Here is a 20,366-nt window from a genome sequence, read left to right as displayed (position 1 = left end):
AGAAAAAATGGCATTTATCATTGGTACAATATTCCTTCGTTTATCTAATTAGTCAAGAAGAGTTAAAATAGACCTTAGCACAAAAAGGCACATAAATTCTGAGGTAGTTGAAATGGCATTTCTCGTCGATAGAAAATTGAGTAGGTTCCCTTTGTTTCTTTAAATTCTCAGCTAGCTAAAATGGCATATCTTTGCTTTCTTAGTCTATCCAAATTATTTTGAATAACCCAAACAGGTACAGAAATTCTAAGCTAGTTGCAAATGAGATTTCTCGTTGGTACAAAATTCAATAGGGCACTCAAATTTATTCCTCCTTCACATTTTCTCCTTGGTACAAAAATTTTCCGACGCTCAATCTACGAGTTATTCTGGTTTAAATATTTGACCTTTTTGGGGCATGTAGTTGCTGGTAACCAATTACTAAATGTGGAAACACCACCTCAATATGTTGCTTCGTTTACTAGTCTGATTTTTGACCTCCGTGGTAAGTACCTTTAGGACATGTAGTAGTTGGTGGCCGATTACTAAATGTGGAAACAGCACCTGAGTATGTGGATCCATTTTCGAGTTTGACCTTTGACCTCGATGGTCAATGTTTTGGATCTTGTAGTACCTGATGACCAATTACTAGATTTGGAAACAGCACCTCAATATGTGGCTCCGTTTTCGTGTTATTAGGTTTTAAGTAGGTTGACCTTTGACCTCGATGATCATTATTTTAGAACTTGTAGTACCTGATGACCAATTACCAGACTTGGAAACACCATCTCAATATGTGGCCCCGTTTTCGTGTTATTAGGTTTTAAGTAGGTTGACCTTTGACCTCGATGGTCAATGTTTTGGATCTTGTAGTACCTGATGACCAATTACCAGACTTGGAAACACCATCTCAATATGTGGCCCCGTTTTCGTGTTATTAGGTTTTAAGTAGGTTGACCTTTGACCTCGATGGTCAATGTTTTGGATCTTGTAGTACCTGATGACCAATTACCAGACTTGGAAACACCATCTCAATATGTGGCCTCGTTTTCGTGTTATTAGGTTTTAAGTAGGTTGACCTTTGACCTCGATGGTCAATGTTTTGGATCTTGTAGTACCTGATGACCAATTACCAGACTTGGAAACACCATCTCAATATGTGGCCCCGTTTTCGTGTTATTAGGTTTTAAGTAGGTTGACCTTTGACCTCGATGGTCAATGTTTTGGATCTTGTAGTACCTGATGACCAATTACCAGACTTGGAAACACCATCTCAATATGTGGCCCCGTTTTCGTGTTATTAGGTTTTAAGTATGTTGACCTTTGACCTCGATGATCGGTATTTTGGAACTTGTAGTAGTTGGTGGCCGATTACTAGATTTGGAAACACCATCTCAATATATGGATCCGTTTTCGAGTGATTAGGTTTTAAGTATGTTGACCTTTGACCTCGATGGTCAATGTTTTGGATCTTGTAGTACCTGATGACCAATTACCAGACTTGGAAACACCATCTCAATATATGGATCCGTTTTCGAGTTATTAGGTTTTAAGTAGGTTGACCTTTGACCTCAATGGTCAATGTTTTGGATCTTGTAGTACCTGATGACCAATTACCAGACTTGGAAACACCATCTCAATATATGGATCCGTTTTCGAGTGATTAGGTTTTAAGTATGTTGACCTTTGACCTCGATGGTCATTATTTTGGAACTTGTGGTTGCTGGTGATCCGTTACTAAATGTGAAAACACGACCTCAATATGTGGACCCGTTTTTGAGTTATTAGGTTTTAAGTGTCATACAAACGACGTCCAGGTAAAAGTAGGTGTGGTATTGGTAATCAGCATGGCCGAAAACCCCCATATGCCGAGTTTAATCCAAATCGGTTAAAATTATCATAGAAAGGACGTATCCCACATGAACCATAAGACCCAGGTAAAAATAAGTATGATATTCGTAATCAGCATGTTCGAAAACCCTCATATACTGAGTTTCATCCAAATCGGTTAAAATTGTCATAGAAAGGGCATATCCCACATAAACTATAAGACCCAGGTAGAAATAGGCGTGGTATTCTTTACCAGCATGGTCGAATCGGAAATGTAAATGTTTCTGCGCATGCGTGTTATTTGTACTAAATCGGATTTGGCATACGCAACCAAGTGTGGGTGTATACTATGTTATTTAGGGGATGAAAAATAGGTCATAGTCTTTTATGACCTGCTTGTTGCACGTAGTCTGCTCTATTGAACAGGGGCCAGCACTGCAACTGGGACAGTCTGTAGTCTAGTGTAATTTTTCTGCGCATGCGTGCAATGTGTAATTAATTGGAAATTTAATTTTACTGCGCATAAGCAATCAAGTGTGTGTGTGTGTGTGTGTGTGTGTGTGTGTGTGTGTGTATTTTTTTATTCTCTGCTCTATTATGTTGCTATAAAGTGCTCGTAAGAGAAAACGGGGGTGTTATGTCTTATTTTATGTTTCTGCGCATAGCCGTAATCTGCTGCTAAACTGGAACAATCTGCGGTCTGCCCTATTATGTTGCTATAAAGGGCTCGTAAAAGAGAACGGTGGTGTTATGTGTTATTTTATGTTTCTGCGCATAGCCGTAATCTGCTCCTGAACTGGAACTGTCTGCGGTCTGCTGTGTGTGTTGTTATTTTTTTTAACGGCGGAATTGGAACAGTTTTGCGCATATGCGCGGTAGGTCAAAAAATTGGTCTCAAAATGGAGGGCGAATACTCCCCCATTATTCTCTGCTTCTTATTTTATGTTTCTGCGCATAGCCGTAGTCTGCTCCTGAACTGGAACAATCTGCAGTCTGCTCTATTAGGTTGCTATAAAGTGCTCGTAAAAGAGAACGGGGGTGTTATGTCTTATTTTATGTTTCTGCGCATAGCCGTAGTCTGCTCCTAAACTGGAACAATCTGCGGTCTGCTCTATTATGTTGCTATAAAGTGCTCGTAAAAGAGAACGGGGGTGTTATGTCTTATTTTATGTTTCTGCGCATATGCGCAGTAGGTCAAAAAATTGGTCTCAAAATGGAGGGCGAATACTCCCCCATTATTCTCTGCTATGTTGAAAAAAAAAGTGCTCATAAAAGGGAACGAGTGCACCCCTGCTATGCTATATAGTCTCATGTTATATGTGCTATGTTATGTGTTCGTAAAGTGCTCATAAAAGGGAATGAGTGCACCCCTGCTATGTTAGATAGTCTTATGTTATATGTGCTATGTTAAATAGGCGGATGAAGAATGTGATATCGGCTCTGCTATGTGTTCGTAAAGTGCTCATAAAAGGGAACGAGTCTTCGCTGTTTAAAAGAGTGCTCATAAAAGGGAACGATATGTGCTATGTTAAATAGGTGGATGAAGAATGTTATATCTGCTCTACTATGTGACATGTGCGTGGACGGGGATCCGGCGCCGGCCGATCAGCGCAGACCGTGCGCGTGGTCGGCCAATCAGCGTAAAGAGGGAGGGTCCTGCGCCAGCCAATCGGCGGGGTCCGGTGTCAGCCAATCGGTGTGAACGGGGCGTGGCCGACGCCAGCCAATCGGTGAGTGTCCGCTGCCAGCCAATCGGAGTGAACGGAGCGGAGGTCCGCTGCCAGCCAGTCAGCGCAGTAGATAGGAGGTCATAAAAGAGCGTGACCAATCTGCGTGAAGGGGCGTGGCCTGCACCGACCAATCAGCGTCAAGGGGCGTGGTCGGGGGCGTGGCCTACACCGACCAATCAGCGTGAAGGGGGCGTGGCCAGCCAATCAGCGTCAAGGGGCGTGGCGGGTCACGTGACCTGCGCCAGCCAATCAGCGTCGAGGGTTTGCGCATGCGCAGTAGGAAAAAAAACACCCGCAAGTGACCCCTATCTACTGCTATCGCCCCCCGTTTTGCAAGGCACTGATGATACCATTCCCAAAACACACTTCTGTTCAGTCCTCCCTACTCGAAAAGCCCTGTAAATAGAATGTCTTACTGCAAAACAGAACTGAAATAAGCTATTCTTGTCCTCTATATTAATATGATCACCTTTTGTTTCAAAGCGAAAGGTTTATTCACACACAAATGCATACACGGTTACACAATACAAAGTATATTCACTCTGTATCAAAATCTACTTCCCTTTGACATTTTACTATTAGAAAAAAAAACTCTTAAATTTATCAAATTTACATACATAGTAATTTATCAAATTTACATAGTAAAAAGTTTATACTAACAAACCTGCCATATTTTCTTCATGGAAATACGGGACACCTCAGATCCCACCCCCCAAACTTTCCAACACAATCCAATAAACTGTACCTCTGGTTATGAGTAACAGTATAATAGGTAACGATTTCCACTCCTACAGTACTTGGCGTATAATTATTATGCAGCTATTTACTGACTTGCAATATGATTTTAGTCTATATATATGATTGTAGTCTTTTCTCGGGGTTCTCCCATTTCGTCCCACTTTCTTCATTCCAAAATTTAAATCATTTCTCATCATCATCGTCTCCTTTAGCCTAATCGGCATAATTATGGGACGTATAACTTAAAGGTTTCACTTCATTTGTCTTGTATTTTACATAAAAAGTAAAGGACTAATAAAGAAAAACACGACCGGAGTATGTTTTGAACCCATGATTTTAACAGTAAACATTCCACTGCTTAGCACTGTAAAACACTTGACTATGCCTGGCATTCACTCTTGTTTCACTATGACAAACGAGTGAAGGTATCACGAATAAAATATACTCAAGTTTGACTTAACTAGCGTTTGTTTGAATTTTTACGTCCCTTTTTATCAGCAAGGCTATGTAGAAACGAGACATACAACAGAACCACTACTCGTCGCTAGAATGTGTGTTCTGAACTTTCTTTGTCTTTTTGTATATACCCAGCTGTGTTATTATTAAGACGTCAGCAAGAATGTACTTCAAATTCAACTGCATTAACAATATTGTATTCAAAAATAAAGATAATCTTATGAGTAACCTTTCAGTTACATGAATTTCGGTTCCTGCAAGTCCAACTTCTCAGAATACACTGTCGTATTTCTTGATACAAGATTTTGATACAAGATATGGACAAAACTCAATACTCAAACCCTAAACATATCATCGTGATTGCCATTGTATGTTGTGGAGTGTATTAATCCATATAACAAAAATACATACTGAAAAAATAGGGTATGGGACTGAGTTTCGAACACGAGTCTGCAGGATGGAAAATAAGTCTTCTAACCACTACTCCACAAAGAATACGTTCCGATCAACCCTAACGTTATCAACAGATTCTAATAGTGAAAGTATTGCAGCGATACCCAGGAAAGTACGCGTACATATTCATATATTTGGTTGCAATTAAGTAGCCCTGAAAAGGGCTGGGAAGGGTGTAGAAGGTATTATATTTAATATCGGGTATATTCGCCATTGACTTCCCTTAGGGCTTCTAATCGCCGACCCATTGAATTAACAAGGCGAGCGATGAAACGTGGAGTGCAACAAAGTCCCCAAGCTTCTTCAATTAAGATATAGCCGAGCGGTTTAGTACAGTAGTCTACTACCTCCGCCTTCTCGTGTTCAAATTCCCCTGAGGTTTGTGTCTATTTTCTGGTTTTTTTTTTTTTTTTTTTTTTTGTGTGTGTGTGTGTGTGTGCTTTCACAACGAACGTTTTTTCTATAATTTCTGTAAGCTATGACTTGCAAACCCTAAACAAAATACACATGTTTATTGTAATACTCTAATCCGGATTCTTATGTTATTCTCTTCTTTTAGCTAGTTAAATTTTGTATACTTTTATCATTTCGATTAATGCATATTTCCAGCAAGTTAAGAATCGAAGTGAGAACGCTGAAATCTAGAGCTAAAACCGAACCTATACGACATTGAATTCAAATAAGTAAAACGATGTGATCGACAGTTTAATATTAAGTTTTCTAATCACTTTACGACTATATACCGCCACATGGATGTATTGATTTTACAATAAATTCTCTTTAAGTAATAGTTTGCACGACTATCGTTTTATGTATTTAGCTGATCAGTTTTTTCTTTTGCTTAGAAATTTCTTACCAACACTACATGGTTGCTTCGATTCCCGGCAGCAGCTCATATGGTTCGGATTCCACGTTAACCCGGCAATTCCCATAGCGTTGTTTATAAAGATTAAACATTCTCGCAAATAAAAAGTTTTTATTTAGGCACTCCTTAATACATATTTCATATTATTTTGAGAAACTTATACCCCGGTACCCCGGTACCATGGTGTCACCTACAGGTGACACTGGGCAATACGCGTACAAACTAACACCATGCTAAACTTAATAATGAGAGTGGAAGTTTTATTGTAAGTATATATGGTTCTCGTGTATATATTTTGAATGGAACAAAAATTGAACCTATATAAGAGATTGCACACACATTACAACAAATATCCAGCATAAAACCAAAGCAGTTCATGAAAGAGTTTGAACGCCATCAAACTGAGAGTTTGTTTGCCTTTTCTGCCAACCTTGCGTTCGGATTTGAAAAAAAAAATCATCAATTGGCATTATGGAACTTATACCAGCAATGCTGATGTAACTCAACCTCGCACCTTCCACACTTTATTCTAGTTCTCTTGTGGCAGAAACCGCATCTTCTTTGGGGACAATCCATACGGTCGTGATCTTCAACACTTCCACTGTTTCGCTGCTCCAATGAAACTCGATGAAACAGGTGATGCGGGCATTCAATTTGAATCTTTCTTCTTTTCAATTCGATCATTCCTGTTCTATCAACTTTCGAAATTGGGAGTGGGGAGTGACAGTTAGACGCAATAGTCACTACACTATTATCATTCCACTTGACAATCGTAATGTCTTTGGTGCACTTGAAAGACATGGATCCTCGATTCATTTTCTTTAGCAGATGTGTGTCTTCGACAGGGCATTTCTGAGTTCTGTTTTCTCTAATAGTCCCTGTTCCACCAGTTTACGGTTTGAAAATTCTGTTAGAAGGGGCAACGATGTAAAGAAGTTGTCAATATACAGATTATAAGGACCTAATTCACGAGGATGACGTGATTCCATCTCGAGTACAACAGCAGCTCCCAAACCGAATTCGTCTTGCTTGGGTAAATGAGCAGATTTAGATCCTTGATAAGGCTCAAATGTGATCAGGTATCCATCGCGTTTAGCAGCAGACCACTCTTTGTAACCAAAGCGCAAAGGCTTGCCATGGATATGCTGTTTGGTGCCATGGCGACCAAAATCAGGAATCATGGTTTCATTTATAGATATATGAGAGGAACTTACTTTTTTGAAATTGTCAGTAAATTTCTTATTTATAATTGTAAAATATGCCCTCATTTTCTGGGAGATTTAGGTTGTTTGACAGATGAACATATTTTTGAATTTCAAAAAATCGATTTCTTCTCATACTAGTTTCAACCATCTTGTTGTGAGTATCAGCCTTGATTTCCCACAACATACATAAGTATTTTGGTGTCAGATAACCTGTTAAAAGCAGATCGCAATATAAACCATAATCTCATCTCTTGTTACGTTGAGTGCGTGATTGTTTTGTGAAGCATATCTATTTGACATTTCACAAATGTGTTCAATAACTTCATCAGAAAAAAAGTTCAAAGCACTCCGTTGGAGAAACTATCAAGTCCTTGTTATGAGAAACCACTTCATCTTTTACTATCCGTCCACATTGGTTTGTGAATACCTCGTGTCTTCCGGACCACTCTCTACGTTCAGAGATAAAACTGGAATGTTTAGTCAGTGATTTACTCGTTTGCTTCCCTTTCTTGTAAGATACATCACCACTATTATAAACACTTTTCTCCCTGTCACCATATTTTGTGTGTTCATCTTCAACTTCTTGTGAAGTAATGTTTACTTCAACAGAAGACCTCAAACTCTTGGCGGTAATCCATTCATATCAGCCACATCTTCATCTCCGCTGTCTTCTTCAGTGTTATAGTTATCTTCAGGAGGAATTAGAACTATTTCTTGTAGGTCAAGATCAGGTTCGTTTTCTTCCAAACAGTCGAGAATTTCATGGAGCTTCAAGCTGAAAAAGGAGAGATTTTTTGAATAAAGTAATCTTGGAATCACTGTAACAAATAGTTATTTTGTATAAAATATCAGATGAATTCGAATCTCTAAAATTCCAAAATAAATGAAATGCCTGTGGGATAAGTAGTTTTCTCAACTGAAGCAAGAGATATATTCGGAACCAAACTTTGGCTGCTTTGGATTCGCACATATTCATTGGATATTAGGTTGAATGGAACCTGAGAAATCTCTTTTAGTTGAGGATAGCAAAGAAATGTAAACGAAATGAAATAAAAGCTCTACAAAAGGTGTATATTCCTTGCAAGAAAATTCTGCACCGAATGAAAACTAAATTTATTAGTATATTGACGGTAAATATGAATAATTTTTTTCTACCAATGTAGAAGGTAACTAATTGTGTATTTTCTTCTGTACAAGGGACAAAATATCACCAAACAGCAATCGTGACTTCTTATCTTTTATCACACAAGTAGACTAACTTTACCTAACACAAATAGTAATATAGAAGGTGGGCCCTTTTTTTACTCTTTCTATTGCCACAAGTGAATAAGCTACGTACATCTCTCTCTCTCTCTTTCTCCCCCGTCTCTCTCAATCTCTCTCTCTCTCTCTCTCACGCGCGCATTCACACACATACACACACACACAAAAGAACAATATTCCAGATTATACGATAGTAGTGCTTATTACATTCTTCAATACAAAAAGTAGCTCTATATCCCAGTGTCACCTGTAGGTGACAACGGAAATTCAACTGGTCATAAGATAAATTAGAGTTTAGATTTCTTTTCTACAAAACAAATATTATCACTAACTGATACTTAAACAAAAATACTATAACATTTATATTACACCCACTCACCTTCTGTGACTGGTAGAAGCGTCATTTCGGGCACATTTGCTCATCTTGTTAACATTCAGTAACGCCATTCTGGAAACATCAATGCAGAAGTTTGCACTAGATGGCTTTAGAGTTCTAGTGCCACTCATTTGTTTGTTTAAGGACAGTTCTTCACCCTTTGACAATCGAAACTAAGTTTCAGTAAAAAGAAATTAAATTACATGCATTCAAAGTAGTGTCACCTGTAGGTGACACTGGGAACTGCCGGGTTAATAAGTAGGTCCACGTCTCATATAGTCTCGCTGCTGAACGGACGTTAAACTCAAAATCATCAACTACAACTACATGGTTGTTGTAGGAAAATTAGTAATTTATTATGTTGCATAAACCACATTTTTCACTATTACTGAAACAGAAAGAAAACAAGACAACGCGGGCATTTGCAACGTTTTTACAAATTAATATTTGTCATCTAGCAAGCAATTTAGAAGAAACAGAGTATTCAATACATTAAATGTATAGCACAGTTGTGAACCTTCTTTTCGGATGTATATTAAATCATTTGCTTCGTTCCCTCTATTTTTCTCTCTGTCTCTATGTCTCTCTCTCTCTCTCCTTGATATTCAATTTCCTGCAACTTTTATTTTTGCTTGTTCTTCCTGTGTTCTCACCTCTATACTTTTTTCTTCTTCCTCGATTTATGTAGTCAGAGTGAGACAGACAAAGTGATGTGTACTAACTACTCATTTGATTTTACTTTTCTATGCACGTGTATAGCTAGCTTTTTAAAGTACCAATTAGACGTAGTTTTCTGCAAACTCCATTCCATCTTTCATAGGTAATGATGGAGGAACAGGGTATTAGTGTCAGACTAGCTACATCGGTAGAGTGTGGGATTTCTAATGCTAAGGTTCTGCGTTCGAATCCCACCCAAAGACTGTAATTTTTTCCATTTAGCAGTTTCCGATGTTGTATACGTGCGAATCTCTTAAGATGTTCTCTCTTTCTCATTTCTCCATGTAGATGGATGTTACGAAGAAAAACAATAGAGAAGTAATCTCTTCTTTCAGTTATGGTTCAGATTTTAAAGAAATTTTCAGCTTTCTGCGAGCATTTTTATTTGTTTAAATAAATATGTGTTATATAACACTTACTGTGTGTAATTATGTATTTGTGGTTTGCTGATTCTCACAGTTATTATATATGGTCCATAACAAAATTTGTGGTGGTCTCCTTTGAAGTGCATGTGTCATTTGTCAATATATGCGCACGTTTTCTTTTCCTTTATATTTCGCATATTCCTCTTTATTTAGTTTTTATCACGTTGACCTTTTTCTCTTTCTCTCTCTTTAAAACTGAGGATGTAAAATGAGAAGAGAAATGAGAAGAACCTCAATCTATTACTCCATCTTGTGAGAAATTTGTGGTTTGTAGTCACGTGGTCTATGCATTTCCTGCTCCAAACGAAGTGTGCAAGGGGACGAAGCCAAAGGCTATCCTGGCGTGATCAGTGCCACAAAGACGTTAGGTTGGTTGCCTATGTTGTAATTTCACAATGAACTTAAACTTTCATGTTGCAGGTTTTTTGCTTCATATTGTACATGTAGAAACACTCAAAGCTTTTTATTTCTTTTTTTTTTTAATGTTGGAGAGCGTCCGAGATTCCACCAGGTACAATGGAAAAAGCAGTGTTGCAAATTTCGCTCGCTATCAAGTCGGACAGGGTATTGTGATAACTTGCTCAAAACTGTTATATACTACACTTTATTGTTCATTCACATTATCCCAACCACTTCATTATTTTTCGAATAGCCTTATATTGAGAGCAGAAATGGGATGGAATTAAAATGTGGACTGCAAGCTTCGCGTTTTTTATAGCCACGGTACTGAAAAAAGATGCTAAATTTTAACAAACAAAGAACTTGTCCTTCTACAAAATGACAATGTGAAGGAAAATAGTTTTTTTTTTATTTAGATAGAAACATAAATCAATTTTAATGAACGTAACAGATTCTGTAAATAAAAATAAGTATGCAATTTTATGGTGTTGTGTCATGTCTTAATCAATGCCCCCTCGGTATTCACTTCTGCCCCCGTAAGAAATCAGGCTGGCTACGGGCCTGAATGCTTCTCATTCAAAAGACTATTTTCTTCCCATGTGAATGTTTTGATTTCTTGTGGCTACAGCAGGTCAAAGTGGTGATCTACAATTTATTTTGCCTCTAACCCCCCCCCCCCTTGTTTTTAACGTTTTTTGTATTGTTTAAATGCTTATCCGTTAACTTGCGAGGAAGTGTCGTAGTTGAAGGTTAGACTACTTATAAAACTGATATTAAAAAATAAACAAAAGAATTATCATGGAAACAAGTTTTTGTGTTGTATTCAGAAAACAAAGGGTTCTTTGCTAAATTGTGCTTCTGAAATATCGCAGGCATTCGTTGATACAGTACATGTTGGTTCTCAGTTTCCATACATACATACTTTAGAGAAAAAAAGAATTCGAAATGAAAAAAAGAAAAACTACGTGACAAGGTGCAGTCTAGAGTTTTATATGATTGCCGCTGGAGAGGGGCGTCCGTTTAGAGGTCATCCACCCCCTACCCTGAATTCCATATGTTGGGAGCGTAATGCAAGTCCACAGAAAAAAGTTGAAGTCCTTATACCGAACAAATACGGACTTTGATCACCATATCTATTGACCGTAAGGAACTATAGACCTAAATTGCTCTCTTGTATATTTTTTGGCCTAGGATTCCAAAGGTTTCGCTACTTTCAAGTTTCGGGCCTACTTACAATTCTGGAAATTGGGTCTAAGCAACTCTCCAGTTTTGATCATCTATATTTCCTCCGTATTTATTCGGTGTAAGTACCCCAAACTTGTTCTGATGGACTTTGCTTATCAAATGGTTTCTAAAACTGCCAAAATCTGAGATTCATGGTAGGCTGCCCTCTTGTCCCCACTGACGCCCCTGTCTAGTGGCAGTCATATAAAACTATCCCACGCCCTTTCACGTGGATTTAGTTTCATTTGTTTCGGACTCTTGACTGCGAAGATATAACGGGATGTTAAACTCAAAATCAACTACGTTTTGAAATAGAATTCATTTGTTGAGCAAAACTGAACCTTATTGAAAATGGGCTTGCATCCATTTGTGCTCTGAACGCCCCAAATATTACTTTTCTTCAATAAATTATTGACTTGAAAAAAAAAAAAAAATTACATAGGCTTGCAGAAAATATTCTAAAGTTAACACAACGTGAAGTGTGCTTCAAATATTACTTTTCGGAAATTTATTATTTTAAAATAATTTTATTAGCATCAGTGTTCTGAAATAGTAATCAAATTTTGCAACTGAGATTTGCAATTTTGCAAGTTTGCACGAAACGTGAGTTTAGCCCCTAAGGGCATAACTAGGAAAGTTCAGAAACAATAACCCCCAAATGACTTGTCTTAAGGCTAAATAACCGCACAAGCGTAGGCTATTTCTGCTAAAATTCTAGCCTTAAAACATATAAAATGACTCCCTTTGCATTTGAAATTTCGAATTGCAATCAAAGATGGCCGCAATGATACTTGCCATCGCACCATCTGATGCACCAGACCACTTTCAAGTTTCGTCATCCTCCCTCAACCCGTTCTCAACACACAAGGGTGCTGAGGACTTTTATTTCACTATGTATATCGATAGACTATGTGAAATCTCCATAGTAAATAGATTTTAAAATCTACCTAAAAAGCAGTGGCGGATCCAGGGGGCGATCGGGGTGATCGCCCCTCCCGCAGAAGAGGAAACTTTCTCATTTTATATATATAAATAAAACCCATCCCAGAATTTGAAGCTCTTAAAAGTACGAGGGTTGTACCAAAAGTACGGTTCCCATATTTTTTACCAATAGAAAACATTGTTTATTGTTTTTACTTTATACATCGTTCAAAAGCTTATTTTCAACATAGTCTCCATTTTTTCAGGTCACTCAGTGTTCGCTTGGCAGCCGTCAGAGATGGAAGTGTTGATCGCCGCTCTCGCCAAGTGCAAGGTTCGAGCAGTAATCCGGTTTCTCCACGCAAGGAAGTCACCGTCCGTGGATATTCATCGGCAACTGACTGAGATTTATGGTGAAGAGTGCATGTCCGTGCAGCACGTTCGCAAATGATGCAGGGCTTTTGCTGAGGATCGCACCGAAGTTCACGATGAAGAACGAAGTAGAAGACCGCCGGTATCGGATGCGATTGTTCAGAAAATCAACAGTGAGCTGCTCAAAGATCAAAGGGTCACTGTCCATGAACTTGTCCTTCCCTCTTCTCCAAGCTAAAGGAACACTTAAGTGGCAAACGCTTCAAGAGCGACGATGAAGTCCGAGCAGAAGTCACACGCTTCCTCAACGGATTGGCGGGAGACTTCTTCGACTTAGGAATACAAAAGCTGGAACACAGTCTTCAAAAGTGTGTTGAAAAAATGGAGACTATGTTGAAAAATAGACAACAGTGTAAGCTTTCGAACGATGTATAAATTAATAACAATAAACAATCTTTTCTATTGGTAAACAAATATGGGAACTTTACTTTTGGTACAACCCTGGTATCTCTAAGTAGCGATATGACAACCCCGCCCCCCAGAAGGTGATCCTGAATCCGCCCCTGCTAAAACGCTTCTTACAACCAAGTAAGTACTTATGAGTTACTGGCAAAAGGGTGTAATGAAAAGGGATCGTGATATGAAATAAGTTGAGAATCACTAATCTATCCTGAAATAATCTGTACCCAACACAGTGTAGTCTTAACCGAGATGTCGGTTGCAAACAGTGGTGCTATTCAGCTCGTTCCGACCGGTTCAATAGAACCGGTTGTTAAATATTTCGAGTTCGCAGAACCATTTTTTATAACCAAACATAATAATAAATTTTACCCAGTTATACCCAGGAACAGTAAATTTTAGTTTAACTATATTTCTTTTTAAAAATTCTCACAGCTAAAGGGTTAAACAAATGATTCCGTAGAACAAAGTATAAGCGGTTTATTTCTTAATCTCAAATGCTCAGATATCAAGAATGAAAACTGGGATCACATCAGTGTAGTGATTTACGTATATTTGAAACGCACATATATTATCAACACTTGCTGATTCATTGCTATATTAATGTCTCTCTAATACTTTTTGACAACCATCTATGTTGGGTAATTTGTTTCCTAAATATTTGCAGTAGTACCTAATTTCGTCACACCACCTTGTATTATAATGCTGTGTAGGTCACCTCTTGTCACTTGTGGTATCCAGTAAACAAATTGCTTTTGTCTACCTTGTACAGTTTGTTTCCTAAGAGAGTTATATCTATTTATCTACCTATCAATCTACTATCTCCCTCTCTTTCTCTCTCTCTCTCTCTCTCTCTCTCTCTCTCTCTCTCTCTCTCTTATATATATATATATATATATATATATATATATATATATATATATACACATATATATGAACGATATGTATGTATATATACAGAACCGGTTGTTAAAAAATTTAAATAATATCACTGGTTGCTAGTAAAGGGCAAGAAATCTTAACAAATAAGTTACTACAAGATTTTGAAATATGTTTAAAACATTTTAAACATGTTTTCCATGTTTTAAACACGTGTTTTGTTCTTTTTTTCTTTAAAAAAACTGTTTTTTCCAAACCTCATATATATTTTGGAATCGATGGTCTTCGATGGTAGAGGTGAGTCATGTCTCATTAAAAAGAGTTACTGATGGTCTTTCTGTGTGCTGACTGACATCAAAACTTATCGAGATTTCTAGTAATGAAATAACGTTGAATTCTTCATTTGCTTTAAGTGGATTTCTTCATTTTGGAAACTATGCGCTTCGAAGATAGAGGTGTCATGTCTCATTAAGAAGGATTTGAGATGGTCTTTCCTTGGGCTGATTTACATCAAAATGTATGAAGGAGATTTCTAATAATAAAAATATGTTGTACTCTCCATTTGCTTTACGTAGCATATAATTGCCTCATTTTGGAATCGATGCTCTTCGAAGATGAAGGTGAGTCACGACTCGCCAGGAAGATTTTGCTATGCACTTCTTGTAACCTGTCTCACAACGAAATCTACCGAATATGTTTGTAGTAATAAAAAACTTGTTTAATATCCATAATTTAGCATTGATAACAGCATATTATTTCATTTTGGTATGTGTTTGCTTCGATATTGGATGTTAGTCATGACTTACCAGAAGGCTCTTGGGATGACCTTGCAGTTACCTAAGCTCATTTGGTCTTTATTTTCTTTCTTGTTGCCTTTTACATTTTTGGTTATGGGTTAAATAATTATAACCGAAAAAAAAAATGGTTTTGGTTCTTTTAAAACGTATATTTATCAAATATCGCATCATGACTCTCTCGCTTTGCGAAAATACATAAATTTATTATTACTAAATATGTAATATTGCCGAAATATTTGATACTGTATATTTCAATTTTGGGGCACCACAAATTTGTAGAATTGCAAGCTCATTTGTCCAGTGCTACCAAGACATTTATTTCTCCCAGTCTTCTATTACATAGAAAAAATTGTGAGAAAACAGTACACTTGTCTACCACAAGAACAAACGAAGCTATAAATATATTTTTCTTACTGTCACAATGTCAGTCACCTGAACGAATTTTGTCAAAGAATATTCTTTTAAGGCAACCAAAACATTTCAACACAAGTTTAATTACGACGTTGTGTATCAAGATTTATATTTTAATTTCCTTCATTCTACATCCGCATGAAATTTGTTTTTCAGATTTTTGTACCGAAGGTAAGTATCGATTTCCAAATACATATATTATTTCATTGACAAGCAATATATTTGTACATTATAAGAAAATTAGAACAAATGTCACGAATACGCAAGTAGTAATTTAGAGTTCATAAACTGCATTGAAACAATTGTAACTCTCTTTATATACATACAATATATATTCTCATATATATATATTCTAATACAAAGAGCAGTATAGACTAGCTGAAATCCCCGTTCATTATAGGAAAGGAATAGATTTCGAAAAATACCTGAAAACATAACTTGACCTCCTTCCTTTGCCGAAGGCTTATTTGAATACAAAATGAAACAATTCCCAGCTCACATAAAGCCCTAACTATGTTGTAAACTTCATTTTAAACAGTTCAAGTTTCCTCGTAATATTCACAAGCTCATCATATTGCGGAGTTGAAACTTGGTATATGAACTCGTAATTGAACGTAAGTTAATATGAATAACGTCTTAGAAACTTGTTCTTCTAACGTGTAAAAGCAGAAGAGAAAGCAATTTCTATAACATGTTCCTTTCTCAATATATAAAAATGACATCAGCGTTATCTATCTGAATATTACGAGGAAACTTGAACTGTTTAAAATGAGGTTTACAACATAGTTAGGGCTTTATGTGAGCTGGGAATTGTTTCGTTTTGTATTCAAATAAGCCTTCGGCAAAGGAAGGAGGTCAAGTATGTTTCAGGTATCTTTCGAAACCTATTCCTTTCCTATAATGAACGGGGATTTCAGCTAGTCTATACTGCTCTTTGTATAAGAATATATATTATATATAAAGAGAGTTACAATTGTTTCAATGCAGTTTATGAACTCTAAATTACTACTTGCGTATTCGTAACATTTGTTCTAATTTTCTTATAACGTACAAATATATTGCTTGTCAATGAAATAATATATGTATTTGGAAATCGATACTTACCTTCGGTACAAAAATCTGAAAAACAAATTTCATGCGGATGTAGAATGAAGGAAATTAAAATATAAATCTTGATACACAACGTCGTAATTAAACTTTTGTTGAAATGTTTTGGTTGCGTTAAAAGAATATTCTTTGACAAAATTCGTTCAGGTGACTGACATTGTGACAGTAAGGAAAATATATTTATAGCTTCGTTTGTTCTTGTGGTAGACAAGTGTACTGTTTTCTCACAATTTTTTCTATGTAATAGAAGACTGGAAGAAGTAAATGTCTTGGTAGCACTGGACAAATGAGCTTGCAATTCTACAAATTTGTGGTGCCCCAAAATTGAAATATACAGTATCAAATATTTCAGCAATATTACATATTTAGTAATAATAAATTTATGTATTTTCACAAAGCAAGAGAGTCATGATGCAATATTTTATAAATATACGTTTTAAAAGAACCAAAACCATTTTTTTTCGGTTATAATTATTTAACCCATAACCAAAAATGTAAAAGGCAACAAAAAAGAAAATAAAGACCAAATGAGCTTAGGTAACTGCAAGGTCATCCCAAGAGCCTTCTGGTAAGTCATGACTAACATCCAATATCGAAGCAAACACATACCAAAATGAAATAATATGCTGTTATCAATGCTAAATTATGGATATTAAACAAGTTTTTTATTACTACAAACATATTCGGTAGATTTCGTTGTGAGACAGGTTACAAGAAGTGCATAGCAAAATCTTCCTGGCGAGTCGTGACTCACCTTCATCTTTGAAGAGCATCGATTCCAAAATGAGGCAATTATATGCTACGTAAAGCAAATGGAGAGTACAACATATTTTTATTATTAGAAATCTCCTTCATAAATTTTGTTGTGAGTCAACCCAAAGGAAGACCATCTCAATCCCTTTGTAATGAGACATGACTCATCTCTATCTTCGAAGCGCATAGTTTCCAAAATGAAGAAATCTACTTAAAGCAAATGAAGAATTCAACGTTATTTCATTACTAGAAATCTCGGTAAATTTTGATGTCAGTCAGCACACAGAAAGACCATCATTAACGCTTTTTAATGAGACATGACTCACCTCTACCATCGAAGACCATCGATTCCAAAATGAGACAATTATCTGCTACGTAAAGCAAATTGAGAGTGCAACATATTTTTATTACCAGAAATCTCTTCAATAAATTTTGTTGTGAGTCAGCTCACATAAAGACCATTTAAATCACTTTTTAATGGGACATGACTCACTTCCATTTAGGAAGCGCATCGATTCCAGAATGAGGCACTTATGTGCAACGTAAAGCAAATAGAGAGTCGAACATGTTTTTATTACTAGAAATATCTTCGACAAACTTTGTTGTCATTCACCACACAGAAAGATCATCCCAAACCGTTTATAATGGGCCATGACTCACTTTTATCTTCTAAGCGCACCGACTCCAAAATGAGACAATTATGGGCTAATTAAATCCAGTTAGGAATTCAACGTTATTTCATTACTAGAAATATCCTCGAGAAATTTTGTTGTCAATCAGCAGACAGAAAGATCATGCCAAAACCTTTATAATGGGAAGAGGAATCACTTCTATCTTCGAAGCGATCGATTCCAAAATGAGACCATTATGTTCTACGTAAAGCAAACGGAGAGTGTAACATGTTTTTATTACTAGAAATCTCTTCGATAAATTTTGTTGTGAGTCAGCCAAATAGAACACCGTTTCACAGCCTTTGTAATGATATATGAGTCACCTCTATCTTCGAAGCGCATCGATTCCAAAATAAGGTAATTATGTGCTACCTAAATGAAATTGTGAGTTCAACATACTTTTATTACTACAAATCTACTCGATAAATTTTGTTGAGAGTCAGCCCAAAGGAAGACCATCTCAAATGCTTTTTAATGACACATGACTCATATTATCTTCGAAGCGCATCGATTCCAAAATAAGGCAATTATCTGCTACGTAAAGCAAACTAAAATTCAAACTTATATTATTGGAAGAAACCTCGATAGATTTTCTTGTGAGTCAGCCCAAAGGAGGACCATTTCATGTCCTTTTAAATGAGGCATAACTCACATCTATCTTCGAAGCGCATCAATCCCAAAATGAGGCATTTCTGTGCAACGTAAACCAAATAGAGAATTGAACATATATTTATTACAAAAATCTATTCGATAAATTTTGTTATGAGTCAGCCAACTGGAAGAGCATCTTAAATCCTTTGTAATGAGACATAACTCACCTCTATTTTCGAAGAGCATCGATTCCAAAATGAGAAAATCATGTGCTACTTAAAGCAAACGGAGAGTGCAACATATTTTTATTACTAGAAAACTCTTTGATAAATTTTGTTGTGAATCAGCCCACAGGAAGACCATCTCAAACTCTTTGTAAAAGACATGACTCACCTCTATCTTCGAAGAGCATCGATTCTAAAATTAGACAACTATGTGCAATGTAAAGGAAACGGAAAGTGCAACATATTTTTAATACTAGAAATCTCCTCGATAAATTTTGTTATGAGTCAGCCTAAAAGACCATCTCAAACGCTTTTTAATGACCCAAGACTCACTTCTATCTTCGAAGCGCATTGATTCCAAAATGAGAATTATATCTTACGTAAATCAAATTAAGAACTCAACGTTATTTCATTACTAGAAATCTCAGTAAATTTTGATGTCAATCAGCACACAGAAAGATCATAACAAACCCATTATAATGGGCCATAACTCACTTCTATCCTCGAAGCGCATAGATTACAAAATAAGGAAATTATCTGCTAAGTGAAGCAAATGGAGAGTCGAACTTATTTTTACTACTAAAAATCGTTCCGATAAATTTTGTTGCGAGTCAACCCAAAGGAAGATCATATCACAGCGTTTGTAATGAGATATGACTCACTTCCACCTTCGAAGTCCATAGATTCCAAAATGAAGAAATTATGTGAAGAGATTATAAAGAAATTATTAGAAAGCAAATGAAGAATTCAACGTTATTTCATTTCTAGAAATCCCGATAAATTTTGTTGAGTCAGCACACAAGAAAGACCATCACTAATGCTTTCTAATGAGACATGACTCATTTCTATCTTTAAAGAGCATCGACTCCAAAGTGAGACAATTATCTGCAATGTAAAGCAAATAGAGAGTCGAACATGTCTTTCTTACTAGAAATCTGTTCCATAAATTTTGCTGTGAGTCAGGTCATATAAGTGCCATCTCACAGCCTTTTTAATGAGACATGTCTCACCTCTATCATCCAAGCGCATTGATTCCAAAATGAGAATTATATGCTACTTAAAGCAAATTAAGAATTCAACGTTATTTCATTAATAGCAATATCCTCGATAAATTTTGTTGTCAGTCAGCACACAGAAAGATCATCCCAAACTCTTTATAATTGGCCATTACTCACTTCTATCTTCGAAGCGCATAGATTCCAAAATAAGGCAATTATCTGCTACGTAAAGCAAATGGAGAGTCGAACATATTTTATTACTAAAAATCTTTCCGATAAATTTTGTTGCGAGTTAGCCCAAAGGAACACCATCTCAGAGCGTTTGTAATGAGATATGACTCAGTTCTATCTTCGAAGCGCATCGATTCCAAAATGAAGACATTATGTGCCACTTAAAGCAAATGAAGAATTCTACGTTATTTGATTACTAGAAATCCCGATAAGTTTTGTTGTAAGTCAGCACACAGAAAGACCATCACTAACGCTTTATAATGAGATATGACTCATCTCTATCTTCAAAGAG

At 36.5% G+C, this 20,366-nt stretch overlaps 1 protein-coding gene and 1 long non-coding RNA gene across 5 annotated transcripts in view; both read right to left on the bottom strand.

The window, feature by feature from the left end:
* Nucleotides 1-20,366, bottom strand: part of Taf1 (TATA-box binding protein associated factor 1) — a 726,438-nt gene that overhangs the window by 541,145 nt on the left and 164,927 nt on the right. The window lies entirely within an intron of this gene.
* On the bottom strand, nucleotides 5,622-13,474 carry LOC145662741 (uncharacterized). The gene is made up of 2 exons (XR_014127089.1): nucleotides 8,899-13,474; nucleotides 5,622-8,031 (listed from the first exon to the last, which is right to left on the bottom strand). It is a non-coding gene; the product is annotated as an uncharacterized LOC145662741 (long non-coding RNA).

This window comes from Thermobia domestica, chromosome 10 (genome assembly GCF_964235325.1).
Source record: "Thermobia domestica chromosome 10, izTheDome1.hap1.1, whole genome shotgun sequence".
Taxonomy (NCBI): Eukaryota; Metazoa; Arthropoda; class Insecta; order Zygentoma; family Lepismatidae; genus Thermobia; species Thermobia domestica.
This window is presented reverse-complemented; position numbering and strand designations above follow the sequence as displayed.